Source organism: Podarcis gaigeae (assembly GCF_964106915.1).
Source record: "Podarcis gaigeae genome assembly, chromosome: Z".
Classification (NCBI taxonomy): Eukaryota; Metazoa; Chordata; class Lepidosauria; order Squamata; family Lacertidae; genus Podarcis; species Podarcis gaigeae.
The window spans coordinates 35654504-35673736 of record NC_139691.1 but is presented as its reverse complement, the minus strand read 5'-3'; the positions used below and the strand labels follow the sequence as shown (position 1 = coordinate 35673736).

The 19233-nt window shown below is 43.0% G+C and overlaps 1 long non-coding RNA gene across 1 annotated transcript; it reads right to left on the bottom strand.

Moving 5' to 3' along the window:
* Nucleotides 1-470: 470 nt before the first annotated feature.
* On the bottom strand, nucleotides 471-3561 carry LOC310837089. The gene is made up of 3 exons (XR_014560424.1): nucleotides 2842-3561; nucleotides 2075-2186; nucleotides 471-564 (listed from the first exon to the last, which is right to left on the bottom strand). It is a non-coding gene; the product is annotated as an uncharacterized lncRNA (long non-coding RNA).
* Between the last annotated feature and the right edge of the window lie 15672 nt (nucleotides 3562-19233).

Below are 19233 nucleotides of genomic sequence, written 5' to 3'. Positions count from 1 at the left end.
AGACTCGAATCCCCAGATTACAAGACTACCGCTCTTAACCACTACACCACACTGGCTCTCGCCCTCTGTGTTTCTGAAAAGACCCTATCCCATGAGACAAAGTTTGTATTTATTTCAAGAAAATATTTACAAAGCAGTTCACGGACAGCAAATGTAGTGCCCCTCAGATGTTATTGGGCTCACACCAGTCCCAGCGGACTGGCCAATGGTCAAGGGTGGTGGGAAGGGGCAACACTTTGGCTGTGTCTTCTCTTCTAGCTATTGCAATGGACACCCAAGTTCAACATGGTGAAGCAATTATAATTGGTCTGTGAATACCCATTAGGTTCAGGTGAAAACACTGAAACTTTTTAATCCCAATTTGGGAATCCCAAAAAGAACTGCTCTCTTCTACAAGTCTGCCGCACTCCCCAACCCCCCCCCCAAAAAAAAACTCTACCTTGAGATTAATGAAATCAGGTTCACCTCTGAAATCATTATTGGATTATATCCCCCAAGATATCTATGTATCCAGATGACATGTTGCTTTTTTATATCAGCATCCTATATTTCTTTCCAGAACTCCTGTAAGGAAAGTAATTGATAGATTTCCATATCAGGATTCAAAGCTAATATGCATAAATCAACACAACTACAGTCTTTAGGAGTAAAGACAGCACTGAGGAGGCTGCCTCAAACATATGTCCCTTTGAGTTATCTTTCTTTGGATTTTGATATTTGGATTGAATATTACCCCCCAAAGCCTGTGATCTGTACAAAGCTAATTATATGCAGCTATTAAAGCAGATTGCAGGAGACACTGACAGTTGGAAAGGCCTAATGACCAGCTGGGATGGAAATTTTCTCTGTTGTCAAAGGGTAATTCTGCCAAGATTTTTGTGCTATTTTATTTGCTACTAACATGAATACTTAAGTCCCAGTAGTTGGTTGGTTTGTCTTGGTTTATTTATTTATTTAAAGTATAACAAGCAATCATTTGGGATTGAGTGTTTGGCAGGGGGTGGGCAGGCAGAGCAATGCCATAATTCCTGCTTTAATTATGATTTGTCTGTTTTAGAACTCTTGCAGAAGTTGTGAAATTTTATTTCTCGCACTCCTCCCCTTGGCGACCCAGGAAGCCTACATCTTTCTGAGAAGTGTTGTGCCGTGTGTAGCATAAAGTTCCATGAAATGAGAGCAGAGTGGGTATTTTTGACCATCAGTGGTACAGATGGAAAATGCTTCCCGTTCTTCTCCAAATGTTATCTTTCAATAAGATTTGCAATGTGTGAGACCAGTCTGACAGCCAGTCTTGAGAGTCTCTCTCTCTCTCTCTCTCTCTCTCTCTCTCTCTCTCTCTCTCTCTGTGTGTGTGTGTGTGTTTAGCCAACCAGACTTGGAGTGGAGGGTTCAAATCAGCTACTCAGCCACAATACTCAACCACATAGTACCTCCTCAGGCATTTGGTGTCACTGGACCTCAGCTGTGGAATGCACTTCCAGCAGAGATTCAGCAGGCTTTTGATTTTCAGGAGTGTCTTGAATATCTTTTTATATAGACAGGCTTATGCAACTGTTTAATTGTATAAACTCAGCCAATCATTTCAATGATTTAGTATTGTTTCTATTGTGTCTTATATTGCATATACTACAGAGCACTGCTGAGGGTCTTGGCAAACTACTTGATTTTTCTGGCTGTGGTAGCAATTGTAATGTGCTAGGTGCTATATGATTTTTAATTGTGTTCCTTTTACTTCTTTTGTCCTCACATTGCCTTTTATTCTATTCCAATTTGCATTTCCTAGAATTTGAATTGCAATTCAATATAAGAAATAAAAGAAGCGATAAAAATGCAATTCCAATCAATATGAATATTTAACATAGACAAGCTACTGGCCACCTAAACGAACCTCACAGACCACTGGTGGTCTACTCCATGCTTCTGTAAGTAGTAGAAGAAGGTGCCAGTACTCCATGCTGGTGTGTACATTTGTGTGTGTGTGTGTGTGTGTGTGTATGTGTGTGTACTTAAAAACTGAAAGTTCATGCAAAAAAGAATATCAAGAAATGGAATATAACAGCTTTTCAAGAAATACCTTGCTATTTTGGAAGCTGAAAACTTGGCATTCTGCCGTTGTCCATCAAGGCATGAGTACCATCTGTCTACCTCTTCTTTTTAAAGACCTTGGCAAGTCTCATATCCAGACACTTGGTATGAGACACAAGAGAAAATATTTCAATTAAGTTTTGCCATCCAGACTGTTTAAGCCACTGATTGACAGCAGTTGAAATCCAGGCTGGCTAGCCAAAACATTTTTCTAGAAGTAACACCTATATTGTTATAACAGTTCCACCCTGGAGGAGGAAGTTATTTCCGATTGCAAACTATTAAAATACTGTTGATCATTTTACTGCAACTGTCGCTGCTAGTTGAACAAACTGGCTTATCCTGGCTGTAAATACAGTGAGTGTGAATGTTCTCATAGTACAGTATAGGGCTTAGCAAAGAGCTCCTAGGATCTTATTCATTCACCTTCAGTGTATGTGTCCCTCAGCACTGGTACTTGTTTACTTTGCTCTTTGTTTTTTTGTGGGTGTTTTCTGCAACATGCCATTAACACAATAATGGTGCATTAGTGGTGGATTCATACTAGACCATCCAGATATCATTTCACTTTATTAACTGTTCTGTGGTGCTTTCTCAGTATTATCTCATTATTGCCAGCTGGAGGGGCATTCTTGCACTGTAGTACAACAAAAGCAGGAGGAAAGAATAACCTGGAACATTTGTGACACAACGAGTCACATTATTTTAGCAGGAACCTATTGGGCATGCACTGATTGGAAATAAAGCACTGCTTACTCTGCAGTGATTTTTTGCAGCCACTTTCTCTTCTGGGCTCCCTATGGATCAGCTTCTCTTCTTCAAACCAATGGATCAAATTAATATATTAGCTTATTCTAAAACTAAAAGGTTGATGGAGAAAGGTGTGCTATGGAGAGAGGAATGGAATGAGCAATGATCTGGCAATCTATGTTCAGGAATGGCTGGTGGCCACTGAGACTAGTAGGCCAGAAGGCTGATAGCCCAACAGGAGTTGCTGCAGAGCCAATGACAGGCAGAGCCAACTAGTTTTTGTGGGAGATTACAGTCAAACATAACTATGCATGACTGCTAGTTAGTGCACGAAGGGGTTAAAGACTACAGAGTTGTAATTCTAGATAGACTCAGGTTATGCTCCCTCTCAACTGGAGAAGAATTGAAACCTTTCCTCTTCATCTGTCCCTCGGCATCATGTAACAAGAATGACATGTTTAAACTTGCTCCCAAGCTTACAGCATGTGTTTGGAACTATATTCTGTACTTTCTACCCAAAAGTGTCCTGCCTGTGTTTCTCCTTACAGCTGCATGGAACAACACATGTATCAGACCTACATATCTGTAAGTAAAGCATTTTTAACTTACTTAGCAGTGTGTGTCCTGTTCCTTGCAAAAGGGCTAAATGCAGCTAAGGGTGATAAAGAGGTCTAACAACCTATATTCCTAGTGCTATACTACTGCTCAACTTTTGTGAGTTTAATACTCTGCTGCTGGGGCTCTCTGTATGCAAGGCCCATGTTTTGAATCCAGGCACACAGCCACTTCTTTTGTTGTTCACCCACACATGTGGGTCCACAGGGATTCAGATATTTAATTCCCCAAAGTTTTGACCACAGCCTACTTGCTGCTCAGTTCTATAACGGCAACATTGAGACTAAGACAAAGAAAGCTGACAGCTTGTGCCCTATTACCACCCTCACCAGACTGGTAGTAAATAAAAAGACAGACAAGTGATGGCTGGCTAAGGGCATACTGAGGTTGGTTGGTTACCACCCTGCTTGCCCTAATGGACCAGCATCCACTGAAATATAATAGCGATTGATATTGACATTTATTATAGACCTCAATATATCATCCCAGCATAAATGTATCTCTGCCATTATAAACAATAACACACACACACACACACACACACATTCAATTGGAATAATAACAATCTCACTTTCTTTTAAAGATAAGTAAGAGCACAACCCAACCCAAACCAAATCATGTCTACTCAAAAGCAGATCCTACTGAACTCAGTAGGGCTTACTCCCAGGTAAGTAGTTAGGACTGCAGTCTTAATTAGAATCTATTAGTAAAATGTTGTGTGTATTTGTGTGTTTAGACACATATAAAGGCTTGAATGAGGGAACAACACATCAAGACCCATCACACTGCTCAAATTATTTTCTAGTGAACTTCGGGCATCCAGTGAAAATAGCCCATCATGCCTTATGTCCGTACAACGTAAGAGAAGGAGACGAGTAAAGAAGTGCATTTAAAATATATAGTTACGATCCATTTAATGAAGTCATCCTGCAAAACCAAAAGCCCATCAAACTTTCAACATAAAATCCATGCCTGCTTAAATCAAATGAGTTTCAGCACTCATTGTTAAAGGCTGTCTTTGCAATCCCCAAGTAATGTAAATTCATTTAAGCGAGAGAGAGAACAAATGGTCATTTAATGAAACAGCTCCAATTTGAATGTATAAAAGGAAATAAGAAGGGCTCTGCATTAGCTTTACTGTGGTAAGATTTTTAGCAGTTGTCAAAGGTCAGTGAGCACATAGGCTTTTCCAAAGAAACAAGGGAAGTGATACATTATTTGTTACTCTCAGACACTTGCTATTTTACTCAAATGTAGATGGATTCCATATTGTTACAAGAAATTAGTACCACCACCTCTGCTTCTCTAAGTAGTAAGACACAAGGTTCACCTTTTTTCAGTCTTGCCATGTGATGAAAGAGTGAGTGTGTGTATTCACTGGAGACAGAAAAACATGCAGGCAGAAAATGCCAGCTTGCAAAGCAGTATCTGTTCTCTGAAGCTACCAGTAGGGCTGGTAGCACAGATGGCAAGAAGCCCAACAGTGGAGCACTATCTTGTGGGCAGAAGAGCAAGAAAAGTAAACACTTTAGTTAATGTCATTCCTGCTTAACTATAGTCAGCTACTCGCGTTTTGGGTTGATCCTGATGCCACTGGGATTACCATGGAGGGCTGACACTATGAAGTGCCACTGCCTCTTGCTCTTCTCATTCATTTCTTGTGTAAAGTAAAAGTAAAGGTATCCCTGACCATTAGGTCTAGTCACGGACGACTCTGGGGTCAAGCGCTCATCTCGCTCTATAGGCCAAGGGAGCCGGCATTTGTCCACAAACAGCTTCCAGGTCATGTGGCCAGCATGACTAAGCCATTTCTGGTGAACCAGAGCAGAACACGGAAATGCTGTTTACCTTCCCGCCAGAGCGGTACCTATTTATCTACTTGCACTTTGATGTGCTTTCGAACTGCTAGGTTGGCAGAAGCAGGGACCGAGCAACAGGAGTTCACCCCATCATGGGGATTCAAACCGCCAACCTTCTGATCGGCAAGCCCTAGGCACCCATATCCCAAGCTTTCTTTGCTTCGGCATTGAAGTAAACCTTCATCTTACAGCAAGCCAGCAAAAATTAGACAATGTCTCTGGCTCCGTGTTGTTGTTGTTGTTCATTGAAGCTTGTAAGCTGCCTCACAGGCTGCTGCAGAGGGGTAAACGAGCTATAACTTTAAAACTAAGCCATGCCTTTGAGTGATGCTTTCAGCCAGACATCAGTGCTCTGAGTTCCAACTGACATCACCCCAGCTGTTGCTTTTCATTTATTGCAATTGGGTTGCAACTGGGTTGCAGATAGCATTTATCTAGGCACTGTATTTACAGACAGGCTTAATGTTTACTTCCTTTATACCTGCTTGTTGGCATCCGTCCAGCATGAGATACAATGCAAGAGTGCCACATTTGGGGGGGGGGGGGCATGAAGTGAAGCCACTGGAGAGTTACAGCACCTGCTGTGGCTGTAGAGACCTATACAGAAGAGACATGTTTTGTTGCAGCTGAGGCAGATGAAACCACCCAGTTTCGTTGTGACAGATGCACCATGGTGTTTCTTCTCTGTGTGCTCTTCCCAGAAGACATACCAAGAGTTGTACAGCTAAATACCTTAGGGAGTTATTAATTATAAAGTGTCTGCATAGATGATACAAAAAAGCATTTAGGGAAATCTGGATTCTCAGTCCCGCTAACACACAATCTGCCCACCAGCTCACTTGACCTTTTGTACTTTCCCTAACATCTGTCCTTTCTGGGGATGCCCCTATGATGCTTGCTGCAGTTCATACCCTGTTTGCTGCTCAGGTACTTCCTCCATCACCCCCAAGACACACACAAATAATGCCCAGCCTCCAGCATCCCTTGCTTTGCATCTAATATCAGCAAACCAGGGGAAATTCCTGTCTACTGGTTGGATTTTTTATTTATTTTTAAAAGTGTAGGAGGCCTTCTCTGCTCTTGCAGCAGAAAAGCAGCACGTGCATTTAAAATAAATACTTGTGTTAACTGTGTACGGTCACAACAATGCATGCAAAACGATATTCTGATCTGGAGCTGATGTCACCAAGCAGTTGTTGCTTGGATGTGTTTGCTAAGGAGATGGTTAATTTTGAAATAATTACCTGCTTCATTCATTTACTTTGGTTATATATTTTGAATTAGTTAAATTTATATGTACTTCATTAGTAATTGTGTTCACAGGTGGAGTTTAGTTTGATGTATATACCCAGAGCAAATATGGAAGGAACAGCAGATATCACAGAATCCTATTTCTAAATGAGCTAAAGGTACAGCTGGGGAGCATACTGGGCTACAGACCTGTTAGATATTTAAATCCATTAGCTAGTTAACTTCATTGTTAGTTTAGTTATGTATTATATTTAGATTTTGGATTTATATTCTCTCTATATTCACAGCTATGCTTAGTGGTCTGGCATTTAAAACATTAGTACTTTATGTAAAGAGATTTGGTGAGTATGAAGGTTAAATTTGACTGTGTTTCTTCATGCAAGAAAAGCCACAATATTCATACTTTTTATTGCAGGTTTTCTTCATAAACAGTGAATAAATGCAGGAAGCAGTCTTTGGCAGGTTAACTTTTAGAGATGGAGAGCTGTGGGAAGTTAGTATATTTTCCAGGCCTTCAAAAAAAGGAAACTAGAATAAATTTGATCTTAATAGAGTTTTAAGGACCTTACTTTTAAAGGGTTGTCCTTCAGATTTCCATCTGTAAATCTTGTTAGCTGGTTTAATAGGTAGGTTGACATGTTAGATTTGTCTGCACTCTTTTGTTATACAGGCAAAAGCATTTATCACGTAAAATATTGATACTGTTTTTGATTTTTGGGGTTTTTTTGTAGGTTTCTGGCATAAATGATAAGTATATGCATTTGAGGAAATTTGGGGTTCACATCCCAGCCCAGTCCATGCACATTTAAGCACACACCCATCCTTCCCCATGGTCAGGAAACCGTAAGCCGCCACCCCCGTCCATCTCGTACATAGACACACACAGCTCCCCCTATCTATATACATAAACACATATCTCCCATTTATGCACACACACAAAACCACCCCTGTCCATATACACACACCAAGCCCTCAACACAACTCACACATTCCCCATCCATAAGCACATAGCATATGCATGCGCACACATCACAAATGCACACCCAGAGACAACCCCCCTAGTCCATACACACCACTAATCTATGCACACAGACATGCCACCATCCCTTCATCCACAACACACCATGCCCTCATCCCAGTACACGCATCTCCCAAACCAACTACACATGCACACACATCCTCCAGTCCATACATATATACAGTCTCATCCATCCATGCATCCATCTGTAGACACCATCCCCTCATCCCAACACAGATATCCACCCCATCTAACCACACAAATCCCTTCATACACACACATCCCCACCCATCCACAGACAGCTCTACCTCTCTTTTAAATCAGAACCAGTGAGGGCAGTGAAGGTCCTGTGTGAGTGTCTGGAGGCGGTTGGAGGATGGATGGCGGCTAACAGATTGAGGTTGAATCCTGACAAAGACAGAAGTACTGTTTCTGGGGGACAGGAGGCGGGCAGGTGTGGAGGATTCCCTGGTCCTGAATGGGGTAACTGTGCCCCTGAAGGACCAGGTGCGCAGCCTGGGAGTCATTTTGGACTCACAGCTGTCCATGGAGGCGCAGGTCAAATCTGTGTTCAGGGCAGCTGTTTACCAGCTCCATCTGGTAAGCACGCTGAGACCCTATCTGCCTGCGGACTGTCTCGCCAGAGTGGTGCATGCTCTGGTTATCTCCCGCTTGGACTACTGCAATGCGCTCTACGTGGGGCTACCTTTGAAGGTGACCCGGAAACTAGAACTAATCCAGAATGCGGCAGCTAGACTGGTGACTGGGAGCGGCCGCCGAGACCATATAACACCGGTCTTGAAAGACCTACATTGGCTCCCAGTATGTTTCCGAGCACAATTCAAAGTGTTGGTGCTGACCTTTAAAGCCCTAAACGGCCTCCGTCCAGTATACCTGAAGGAGCGTCTCCACCCCCATCATTCTGCCCGGACGCTGAGGTCCACCGCCGAGGGCCTTCTGGCGGTTCCCTCATTGCGAGAAGCAAAGCTACAGGGAACCAGGCAGAGGGCCTTCTCGGTAGTGGCGCCCACCCTGTGGAACGCCCTTCCAGCAGATGTCAAAGCAATAAACAACTACCTGACATTCAGAAGACATCTTAAGGCAGCCCTGTTCAGGGAAGTTTTTAACGTGTGATTTTACTGTATTTTTGGTTTTTATGGAAGCCGCCCAGAGTGGCTGGGGAGGCCCAGCCAGATGGGCGGGGTATAAATAAATTATTATTATTATTATTATTATTATTATTATTATTATTATTATTAATATTATTATTATCTCCTCCTTCTGTCCACACATCCCCATCTATTTACATACATATACACATTGACACACACTAATTATTGTTTACTCCAATGCCAAAATAAAAGGAAAGCTGCAGATGAAAACAGATAGAGGCAGAAATGGGATTTTGCATTTCATAGTGTCAGCCTACATGGGGACTGCTGCTGCTTAATTATCAGCTTAAACCTTGAATGGTTTAACAGCAAGTCCCTTTTCCCAGGGAACGCTAGCCCTGTGAGGGCAACAGTGGTCTCCTAACAACACTCAGCACCATTACTGAGGTGCTGGACACTGAGGTCCAGAGCCAAGGGCCTTCTGGTGGTTCCCTCACTGTGAGAAGCAAAGCTACAGGGAACCAGGCAGAGGGCCTTCTTGGTAGTGGCGCCCTCCCTGTGGAACACACTCCCATCAGATGTCAAATAGATAAACAACTACCTGACATTTAGAAAACATCTGAAGGCAGCCCTGTTCAGGGAAGTTTTTAATGTGTGACATTTTAGTGTATTTTTAATCTTTGTTGGAAGCTGCCCAGAGTGGCTGGGGAGACCCAGCCAGATGGGCAGGGTACAAATAATAAATTATTATTATTATTATTATTATTTACTAATAAGCTACAGTGTCCAGGGTTCTTTGGGAGAAGCCAAGACCATTTAAAGTGGTGTGATACTGCTTTAAGTGTGTAGTGCAGATAAGGCCTTGGTTACGTCAATAATCCAGTCACCAGTTGTACGCAGACATGGTGACTTGAAATCCTTCTAATTACTGATAGAAAGATCTGTGGGCAAGGTTCCCTGAAAGACAGGCTTATTTTATATCTGAAAGAGGTGGAAAGCACAACAACTGAAAGGGCAAATAAAACAAAACATGAAGATGCTTTAGACATAAATGCAAGGTATGGAATTGATGTTTTAGTGCTCTTCTACATATTTGAAAAACAATACACATTTTAAGTAACCAGTCCATATCAGATGATATTAATCTTTGTGGAGCTTTAACTCCAAAGCCCATCAAATGTGTTTTGCACCGTTAGGTTTTGCTCCCTCACATCTTTCATGAGATAGTGATGACCATCCTTTACAATGAAGTATTTCTTATCCTTATTGTTATACTTTGCAAATATTATGTAGATTACTATTATGTCCCCTGGAAAAGCATCTCTGCAATTTCACTGCAGCTCTGGCCCGCTATCTATAATCTATATTGCTTTGCAGTAAACTCACAAGAAGCAAGTTTAGTGATTGATTAAATGCCTCGGCTTTGCAGTGATTGCTACTCAATCGCAGAAACTGTTTATTGTACACTACAAACAAATAGATAACATCTTTTAATTATTGATTACAGTCCTACCAACCAATGCTGCCCTTATTAAAGGACAGATAACATCAAATTCAGCAATTTTAATGTGTGCCCCTGCAAGATTAATTTAATGAAGCCCTAAAGAGATTTATCAACTTTTCATGTCTATTGACCAAGGCTAGCTAATTTCTTGGAATGTATGTTGTGATGAACTCATATGTTTCGCTAACATATTGGTGAATTATGCAATTCAGCCAGGCAATCAGCTGATCTACAGGAGCATCACATGAGGCAGTTACTCTGACATACAGAGGTATCAGGTAGTTAAGCTTTTAATGTGGTCTGGGGACAGAGTTGGATAATCAATATTAAAACAAAGAAAGAAAGAAAAACAGTGAAAGTCACATATAGCCAAGAAGGACATGCAACTCTGATTTTATAGAATAAGAGTTTAGGCCAGGAAAGTGAGCATCCAGTGTGGAAATGAATGGTTCCAGTATCCTTGACTGCAGATTTGCTAAGCAATGATAATAATACTAATTAATATATATTTATTTATACTCTGCCTTTTCCCTTTTTACACATAAAAACAATTGCTAAAAACATAGAAAAAGCAATCATTAAAAATACAGCTGAACATTAATAGAATTAAAACAATATACATATATAAACTCTTTTTAAAAGATACAAATAATTACAATAAAATCATGTCATCAGCCCTTTCATTAAAAGCAGTCAATTTCCAAAAGCCTGTTAGAACAAGGCTTCTTCCCCTGTTGGCAGAAGGACAACAAGGAAGGAGCCAGTCTAGCTTCCCCAGGGAGGGAATTTCAGAGTCTAGGAGCAGCCACCAAGGAGAGCTTTTCCTGCGTCCCCTCCAAGGATGCCTATGAGGGTGGCAGGACTGAGAGAAGGGAAGGGTCTCCCTTGAAGGTCTCAAAACTGGAGCAGGTTCATATAAGGAAATATCATCTTTCAGATAGTGTGGACATAAGCAATGTAGGGTTTCATAGGTCATAATCAGTACTTTGAATTGTGCCCAGAAACACACCAGTGTCAGTGGGGCTCCCTGTAACCAGCCCCAGTTAACAATCTGGCTGCAGTTTTTTGAGCCAGCTGAATTTCCCAAGCACTTTTCAAAGGCAGCCCCACGTAGAGCGCATTTACAGTAATCCAGATAGGATTGTAACCAAGAAGCTTTCCAGGAAGGTAATCTCAACTTCAGACATATGTTCCAAGTTCCATTTAGTATCTGGCACAGAATTTAGCTTCCTGGTGATCTCACTGTAAAAGATGGTTTAAGTCTCTAGCCCTCAGAGTTGTTAAGAGATATAGAGTTTTGGGGGCATATATATTTTTTTTTTACACAAATGAACATCCTCTTTTGTCCTCTTTCTTTCAGCGATGCATTTCCTCTCTTCTTTCAGCTGTTTGTAAGTGGCCATTCTAGTTGGAACTACCATGCGGGCTCTTTGTGAACAATCTTACTTTGTGTGACCAGGCAGTGACCGTTCCAGCCCCCAGGGACCACCAGAAAGGAATAATGACTTGTGACAACGTGTTATGGAATTAAAATTTGGCCACAAACTTTATTAAACTTTCAAATTTAGGAAGACCTTGGCTGGGGCTCCTCAGGGTAAATAGGATATGGGGGTGCCCTGCAAGACACACATGTAAGCAGGCAGCCCACCCCATATCCCCGCACGCAGGGTAGTTCACTGACAACCATTCAGTGTATGACCAGTAACACTCATATTACAACCCCTTTTAAGAAAGGACCCTAGAATCACTGCCGCCGTGTGGGGGGGCACCACTTCAGGCCCCCTCCCCCAATTTTAGGGAAGAAAAGACTAAAGGATTCCGCCCAATGTCTTAAACCGCCAAAGTTGTGACGAATTGCTACAGGGAAGACAAAACCTGCCAATGCAGGAAAAATTCTTCCCGGTTCTTCAACAGCAACCAGTCAAAGACCGTAGCAGCGCCCGCTAAACAGAAAGAAAAAAAGGTTAATTTGCAAACAAGAAACATTAAACTAAGGGAGGGTTGGGTGGGTGAAGCTCCTGAGCCAACTGCCTGGCTGCTGCCAGCTCCATCCCCTATTTATGTGACTGGCTTCACCTGCCAGCAGTGTAATTTGACTTAACTGAGGCTGGGCGTGAACCTCCAAAGAATAACCCTGAGAGGCAGGCCAGCCCACACAACCGGTAAGTTTCCTGGGGTCCGAAGTGCTGCACGCAATCCTGCAAAGGGCACCCATGATGTAAAGTGTGAGTGCTCATTCCCCTGGAGATGCTGGAAAGAACAATCCTGCTATAGCTACCACACCACGTGTATTACATGGGCACTAGGCTTAAGTTCCACTTCTGGACAGAGGAACCAAACCTAGAGTTTGATGGGGAAACCCATCATAGCCAGCAAGAGCATAGGTGGTTAGGCAAAATCCCAACCCAAACAGGAAGCCCTTTATTGTCCTTCCTGCCTAGGGAGACCCAATGGTCTCTGTGTGTGTGCGGCCACAAAATCCTCTAAGCTGCCATTCTGGATAGCTCATCACAGGGCCATCTTAAGCATACCTAGCGCCATGGTGCAAATATCCCTCCTGCGCCCCCCCCCCCCCGTTTCCCAGAGTTGTTGACCTTTTCCCAGGCCTCTGCAGAGATCACTCTCCTCCTGTAGGGGGCATGGGAATGAAGCTACACATCTGCCAGCCATTTAGCTGGCGTGGCGTAGCTTCCATCCTAAGCCTCTGCGGGGATCGCTCTCCTCCTGCAGAGGCTTGGGAGACAAGCTGCACGCCCGCCAACCATATGGTTGATGGGGCGCAGCTGGCAGGCATGCAGGAGGGAAAGGGGAGGCCGCCGGCAAAGCTGTGCAGCTCCCCCACTCACTGGAGCGCCCATGAGAGGCTGGCGCCCTGGCACAACACACCACTAAGCCCTATGGAAAACATTGGCTCCCAGTACGTTTCCGAGCACAATTCAAAGTGTTGGTGCTGACCTTTAAAGCCCTAAACGGCCTCGGTCCAGTATATCTGAAGGAGCGTCTCCTCCCCTATCGTTCTGCCCGGACACTGAGGTCCAGCTCCAAGGGCCTTCTGGCGGTTCCCTCACTGCGAGAGGCCAAGTTACAGGGAACCAGGCAGAGGGCCTTCTCGGTAGTGGCGCCCGCCCTGTGGAATGCCCTCCCATCAGATGTCAAAGCGATAAACAACTACCTGACATTCAGAAGACATCTGAAGGCAGCCCTGTTCAGGGAAGTTTTTAATATGTGACATTTTAGTGTATTTTTCATCTCTGTTGGAAGCCACCCAGAGTGGCTGGGGAAACCCAGCCAGATGGGCGGGGTACAAATAATAAATTATTATTATTATTATTATTATTATTATTATTATTATTATTACTACTACTACTACTATGGAAAAGACAGCTCCGGCTCACCACATGGGGCTGCTGCCCACAGAAACAATGCCTCCTGTTTTTAGTGCTGGCACTTCTTGCTACCTTCTAGCTCTATCATTCCTCTTTTTCCCCCAGTTGCAGTTTTGAACCAGTTTCATAGGCAGAGCAGAGGGTCAAACTGATGACTGCTTTCCCCATCACCATCCCCACCTGATCCCCAAGCAAGGAGACACGGATGGCTGTCCAGCTTGCTCAGTTGACAGCCTTGACAGTGTTGAGCAACATTTCCAAGTTCTTGTTGGAAGATTAGTAGCTTCTAATGGCTCTCATTAGTTTATATGGCTACAGTCAGAGACCATTAAGCTTCTGTTTCAGAATATAAAAGGAGCTCATAAAATGTAGGGGAAGTATTATTTAACTTAGCTTTATTTTTCATTATGGAAACACTGCAAACAAATTAATGCATAAAACTTATAGAGGTCACCCAAAAGCTAAATTAAAGACAAAGAGGATGTGATGCTGTCAAAAGTTAGGCAATTCAAATTGCTGTTGATGTCAATGAAAGTGTTAAACAGGTGCTTTGAACTTTTCCTGTTAAAACTAATGGGTTTTTTTTTAAAAAAAGACTTCACTTGGACTAGATCATGTCATCTGCCATTTGCAGTCCTTTTCCTTTTTCCCCTTTTTGAAAAAAGGAGAAGGACCATAGCTTAATTTGCAGAAGGTTCTCTAGCATTTTGAGTAAGGGAGGGCTAGAAAAGAATCCTGCCTGAAACCTGGAGACCCGCTGTCAGTGTAAACCACATTGCAGTGATAGCTGGTGCCCATTGCACCTGGCAGAGTGGAAGGCAAGGAGACCAGAACTACGTGAAGCAACAGCCAATGACAGGCAAAGTCAACTAATACAAGTTTTATCCCATTCCATCTCCCTGCTGAGTTCTACATGGGCAACACTGAGACTAAAAAGGAGGCAGCTGACAGCTAAGGATACCCCCCCCCCGGATGATGGGGAATAAATCAAGTACAGTCATTGGATCCCGAACGCCTTGGGAGTTGAATGTTTTGGCTCCCGAAAGCCACAAACCTGGAAGTGAGTGTTCCGGTTTGCGAACATTCTTTGGAACCCGAACGTCCGATGCTTCCTGCAGCCAATCAGAAGTTGCGCCTTGGTTTACAAATGCTTTGGAAGTCAAATGGACTTCCGGAACAGATTCCATTCGACTTCCGAGGTACGACTGCAATATTTAATCCTAGATACCCACAGTATATATGCAAATGTTTTAGCGGTTTTTATATATGCAGTTGTTCCGGGGGGGGGGGGCCTTTACTGTGCTATAGATTTCTTCAGGTTGTTTTATGGAAAGCAATTCATCAATGAAAAACAAATACAAATAATAACAACTATGGCGCAATATATGCTTTGCTTGTAGACAATCCCAGGTTCAATCCTGCTAGTTCCAATTAAGAGGATCAGGTAACCGGTGCTGGCTGTGAATTTAATGGTCTTATGGGAAGCCCTTTAGAGACCCTTTAGCTATTGCTGGGGATGCGCGTGGCGCTGTGGGTAAAACCTCAGCGCCTAGGACTTGCCGATCGTATGGTCGGCAGTTCAAATCCCCGCAGCGGGGTGAGCTCCTGTTGTTCGGTCCCAGCTCCTGCCCACCTAGCATTTCGAAAGCAGTCCTAAGTGGAAGCAGATAAATAGGTACTGCTTTATAGCGGGAAGGTAAACGGTGTTTCTGTGTGCTGCGATGGTGCTGGCTCGCCAGAGCAGCTTTGTCACGCTGGCCATGTGACCCAGAAGTGTCTCCGGACAGCCCCGGCCTCTTAAGCGAGATGGGCGCGCAACCCCAGAGTCGGCCACGACTGGCCCGTACGGGCAGGGGTACCTTTACCTTTACCTTTTAGCTATTGCTGGACTACTACTCTATTGACACCTGACCAGTACCATGCTGGCTAGGGCTGTGGTGAGCTGGAATCCAACAGCACCTGGAGGGCCACAGGCCGGCCAGCCCTACCATTAGTCAGAATGAGGCAATCAGTTTAGGAGGTGAATGCTGGGGCGGGGGGGGGGGGAAGTATTTCCTTCTACTGGGAACTGAGCCATATGTTTAGCCTGCCCAAAACTAGCCGGCTGCGCTGCATATTCACTAGATGGAAATGAAGCAGTATGACTGCAGTGTGACTATCCCAATACTTTTGCAGGCACAAACAATACTGAAAGCAGGAAACATATGTCTGCCCCAATAGCACCATGAGCATGAATAATCATGAATGCACAATAAAAAGGATGTCTTCAAGGGCCCAGGTCTACAATTCCCAAAATTAAATATATGATGTGGATGTGACCTTAAAAAACAAAACAAAACACTAGATCTGAAGGATTCAACCTTGTTTGTCATAAAGCAAAGGTATGCCTTCAAACCATCATAGGTGTGCACTTAAAAATAGGGTGTGAACTTTGCCCCAGGGGTGATATCTGTGCTGGAGGAAAAGGCTACAGCAGGTTTGCAATGACCATGGTCTGCCAAGGGGTGGAGTGGGTGGGTTTAAAGGCAGCTGAAAGAGTTTCTTTTCAGACAAACAAACAAACAAAAAAATCCCTCTTTTATTTTTAAACGTGCAGGCTTTCAGCGATGTAACCTCTGCTGCACAAACTTCAAGGGGAGAAAAATGAAAGGTAACACATTCACCGATACGTTTGGTGCTGGAAAGATTAAAGTTCAACACTTCAGAGAAATCTCTTACACAGAGAAAGCGTAACCTTTAAGTTTAATGCATGCAGCTACCCTGGCAACTGACATCAACAGGGAAGGAAAACGTTACTTAACTCCACAATGTTACAGACTTGACAATGGGACTAAATTGTGGCAGAAAACCAATAAGAGTAATTGCAACTGGCTGTAGTAATGGAGGGCATCAATAGGATATTGCCATAATTAGACACCAAGTGAGAGAGGATTATGATTATGATTATTATCATTATCATTACTATGTTCCTTTTGTTCAGGGTTAACCCCCTAGGCACAGGTGTCTCAGCCCACCACTAACTCCACATTGGGTTTGCATTTTGCATTTCTTGGCCCCTGATGGATTCATGAATGAGTCATCAACCTGGCTCAACCTGTGCACACTATCACCCAGAGCAAGAATGGCATGGATATAAAGGTGACAAAAAAGAGTGGCTAAAATAGGTGTCCATTAGTGAGATTCTGATGCCTGTTCTAGCAAATTTTGCAAGTATGGGAAACCTACAATTAGGTTTTCACCTGGCAATGAAGAGATAACAGTACATGTTGAGTGAACGTCCTCAAAGAGAGAATTCCACAAATGGCACCAGAACTTTAAAATGCCCTCTTCCATAAAAAAGGTAAAGGAAAGGGGACCCCTGACAGTTAAGTCCAGTCGTGGACTGCTCTGGGGTTGTGGCGCTCATCTTGCTTTACTGGCCGAGGGAGCCGGCGTTTGTCTGCAGACAGCTTGACTAAGCCACTTCTGGTGAACCAGAGCAGTGCAAGAAAACACCATTTACCTTCCCACCGGAGCGGAACCTATTTATCTACTTGCACTGCATGCTTTTGAACTGCTAGGTTGGCAGGAGCTGGGACTGAACAACGGGAGCTCACCCCGTTGTGGGGATTCGAACCACTGACCTTCTGATCAGCAAGCCCTAGGCTCTGTGGTTTAACCCACAGCGCCACCCGCATCCCGTCCTCTTCCATAGGAACCTCCTATTTAAGTGAGGCCGATGTTCAGATTCCAGAAGCCAGATTACAATCTATTACAAGGCCTTTCCATGGGATACTTACAGTGCTGGTGCCCAGTGACAGAGCTTCATGCTCCGGCACCAAGGGGGCGGAGAGCAGGCGGGGTGGGGTGGGGTGGGGCAGGGGGCACTGCCTGCGGGGGCATGGCACCCAGTGCGGGGGGCAGCCGCGATGGCACCCCACCAGGATCGCGCTACCAGGGGTTATGCGCTCCCCCGCACTCCTCTTCATCCACCAGTGCTGGTGCCAGTCTATTTTGCACCTTAGGTAAGGCGCGCGCGCACACACACACACACAGTTAACTTCAATTTTCAAAACATATGTCTTGTAGAAAAAATGAAATGCACAAAACTTGAACCTGCTAAATTTATTTTAAATTGTGAGAATAAGTAATACAACCATCTTTGATTACCTTTCTCAAATACAAAAGAAAATGTTTTAGCATACAAATAATTTTGAATAAGCTTGTGGATTTTGATGTTAACATTTAAGTTTCAGTTTCAGGCACATCAAAATCTTACTTTCCATACCTTTTCCTCTGCAAAATTTGTCACCAATTCTTTTGGCTCAAGTGCTGGTGCTTCGGCATGTTCAACTGATATAGCGGCCAAGCCAATTAGTCTCTTTTGTAACATAGTTCAGCGTATGTAAGTTTTTATAAGTTTGAGCTTTAAGAACCTGCATTCACTGCTTGCCACAGACACTGGAAATGTGAGGATAATCCTTAGAGCAACAGAAACATTAGGCATATTATCCAGGTGTTTTTGTTGTAGTATGAAGAGAAGTACTCCTTGAAGCAGCATAGACTTTGGAAGTCTTCGAGCTATTGCTATAAGTTCACAGCAAAGATCTTCAGAATCAATATAGTTGTTTCCATTGTGCATCAAGTGCTTTTTCCAAATTCATGTAGGCCTTAAGTACATCTTCAGTAGATTTTATTTTTATTTTATTTGTAACTGATGGAATCTCTCTTCAACAGAATGTATGGCTATGTCTAATATAGCACAGTAGAAACCTACTGTCACAAAGTTTGGAAGATTCCTTGTTCCTTTGCAATCTGACTACCATCTATCAAAAAAACCCAAAAACCTCACATATTTTGAAGTTGAATATATCACACTTCATGTGATACTATCTGCTGTGGTTCGTGTTGTGTTATAATCTGTCGAAAATTATCACTGCAATAGTTAGGCCAGTTAGCAGGGTCCCTGTAATTCAAGTCAAGCACAATACAATCTTCCTTTGCAGACTTTGCAGTATTTTCACTTTTCTTGACATCCTCCTTTTTCTCTGTGTGTTTTCTAGAAATATCTCCAATTTGTGAAACTTCTGTCTTAGAGTTTACATCATTGGTAGCAGGAGCACTACATTCAGCTCCCTCTATGTTAGTTTCAACAAAAGTATAGTTGTGCTTTCTTCTCAATGGCTTTCTGTGTTCAAAGGCATTGCAGGAAGAACCCCTCTTGCTTTGCTTGCTCTTTAGCTTTTTCTGCCTTTCGTTTCCAGTACCGAGCTCCAGATAGTCTTTTTTTTAAAAAAAAATCACCCGTAGCTCATAGAAAAATGAATGCATTTTCTAAATAAGATTAAGATTTGACTGCAAGATTTAAAAGTAAGTGCATTTGCACTATATTGCATTGACCTCCAATCAGCTCTACAAGTTCTCTATTTCATATATACATTTAAAAAACAACAACTCTAATGTATGATTTACTGCAAAAATGATAAAATCCTTCAAAATATAAAAGTAAAATATTATTGGAAATTTATAAGATATAACAAAACTAATCTGAATAAAACTGTGCCCCTCAAAGATCAGCACTGTGCTCCTCTGATATCTGCATCCTAGCTGGCCTGATGTTAGCATCACCCTGCTTACACCAAGGAAATAGCCATGTTGCCTGTGTGTTTCAGCA